A 2,632-nucleotide genomic window follows, 5' to 3' on the forward strand; every position below is an offset into this window, starting at 1 on the left:
ATATTACTTATGTATCTATTTTATATTTGCAAATTTGTGGCTTACATTTTTTATTATTTTCACATTTGTACTTTGGTATTGGAAATTATTCAATGTAGAAAAGTGTGGTAATAAGCACTATGCATTATTTATTCTAAGATGAAGCTTAGATAAATTTTCAGTGTGCATGGAGACTTATTTTTATTTTACCCAGATAAGTTCAGGATCATAAGTGGAATTAACAAATTATTGCACTAATATCAATCTTATCAATGAGTTTGTAAGATTTATTTATCCAAAAATCAGTGAATAATTAATTATTCATGCAAGAAAGATGATTATTCATTTACATACATTAATCTAAATTATAAGTTTAATTGAATGAATCTTGTACACTGAATTTTAATAAACAAAAAATTAGTTTGGTAATAGAGTGATGATAAGTTCATTTTATTCAAATGTGAATATAATTGTTATCTCAGAGGTTTCAAAGTCCACCCTCAGATTTGACGACTTTCTAGAAAGACGAAAGAATGCAGAAAGATTACCATACTCTCAGTTATAACATATCACAGTCAAAGAATACAGATTAAAACTAGCAAAGGAAAAAGGTGTATAGGGCAGAATTCAAAAGAAACCAGATGTAAGCTTCCAGTTGTCCTCTCCCAGTAGAGTCAAACAGGGAGCATTTTATTCCCTAAGCAATGACGTATGATGACTCATGCCAAGTGTTGCCAAAGAGAGAAGCCCATTGAGGACTTGTCCCTTGAGGACAAGATTTTTATTGGTGGTCAGTCTTCAAGGCACGGAGTACCCACATAACCAATCTAAACTACTTGGCTCCAGCCCCTGCAGAGGTCTAACTGATACAGAGTGACCCAAAAACCCAGGTACACAAAAAACAGGTGTTTATTAAAATTACATTATTAGTATAAACTATCTAATGTGTACCAGGTTCTCAGGTATACAAAGACGTTCTTACCAGGTGAGATAATTCCAAAGACTCTGAAGTTATCTCCCCGGAGCAGGGAAAGGGCTAGTCCTTTCTTTGAAATGGGCGGGGTTTGAGCACATGAAGCTTGCTGGGTGAAAACTGTACTATACGATTAAAATTTGTAGGACTAGAGAAATCACAAGGCAATCAAATCACTTGAGAAATAATTTTGAACTTTTATCATGTGCTATGCACTATTGTAGGTATTGGGAATACAGCATTATTGTAGGTATTGGGGATACAGCCTGGAACAAAAGAGCCCTGATGTCCTAATTTCATAAATCTTATATTTTTCAGGGAAAGAGAGTAAATATACAAAATAAAAAACTAAGGCAACATTATGTTAGATGTAATTAGTGCTCTGTGAAATAATAAATTTGAAACAGACATAGGTAATGTGGGCTGGTAGGGCACTCCACTGGGTCTGGAATGCAGGGTCCTTCTCTCTCCCATCCTCTCCGTGAAGCTTCTACCTCTCAGCCTGGGCTGATGGCTCAAGCTCTAACCATCATGTCCTGCAGAATGAAGAAAGGTGGGGAAGTATTAATGCATATCTTTAAGGACGTTTCCAAAGTTGCAAATACTCCTTGTTTTAAAAAAAATTCTGTTGGTTATCACATAGTTAAATGACCACACTTTGCTGCAGATGAGGTAGGGAAATGTGGGCTTTAGAGGCACATCTGCAGGCATGTGCCCAACTATTATTATTGTCGTTGTCGTTGTCATTGTCATTGTTGTTATTATTTTATCAAAGCAAGAAAAAAAAAGCACCTATTGGAGAACAAGACGACTTTGCCATAATACTCATGCAAAAAGGTTTCCAAAAAGCCCATCACACCAGTCCACTAATTTGTCTAAATCTGGGTTTAAATTTAATTTAGGATCTCACTAAATCTACTCATTACATTTTGCTTCCTTGCACAATACTACGTGCCTTGGGCCGAATCAATTTCTTCCAGGGCCATCAAGGGCTATTTTATTTGGCCCTTTCTATGGCAAATAATATCACTCCTCCAATTCCCACTCCAGCTAAGATCATCTTCATTTACAGAATTGTCCAGTGCCCATCTTCCTTTGTATAGCACTGGATTTTCTAGAAGTGAGTCACTCATTCTCTCTATGCTAGGCTGGAAGAGAAAATATGACGTGACCTTTGCACCAGTTGTACCAGATAGTGTGCTTTGATGGCAAGTACTTGTTCCCCTAAATTGTGCCCAGAGAAAAGCATAGCCTATGTTTATTTCTGATAAATCTCTCTGCTAGAGTTAAGTTAGTGGAGCTCATGCAGATTGGTTATGGTTGACTTCAGGAAACAGGAAGTGTGTGCAATGAGTCCTATTTTAATTAGGCTTTTCTGGAGAGGCCTTAGTGAGATGGCAGTATGTTAATAAATGTGTACAGGCAGTAAGGCAGCAAGCCTTATGGAAAACTGAGTGAAGAGTGTCCCCAGTAGGCAGAATCAGCATATATGAATGACCAGTTGGAGGTTCTGTGTTATGTTGGAAGAACTAGAAAGCCGTGTAGCTGGAGCCCAGTAAGAAAGAAAGAGAAAGAGAAATAATCAGACTGGTTGTGTAAATGATGGCATAATTTTTCCTAATCATTATTTTCAACAGTAATTGTACATATTGATATTTATTATGAAATTATTATAGTTGT

This window comes from Propithecus coquereli, unplaced genomic scaffold, assembly GCF_000956105.1.
Source record: "Propithecus coquereli isolate 6110/MARCELLA unplaced genomic scaffold, Pcoq_1.0 Scaffold31, whole genome shotgun sequence".
NCBI lineage: Eukaryota > Metazoa > Chordata > Mammalia > Primates > Indriidae > Propithecus > Propithecus coquereli.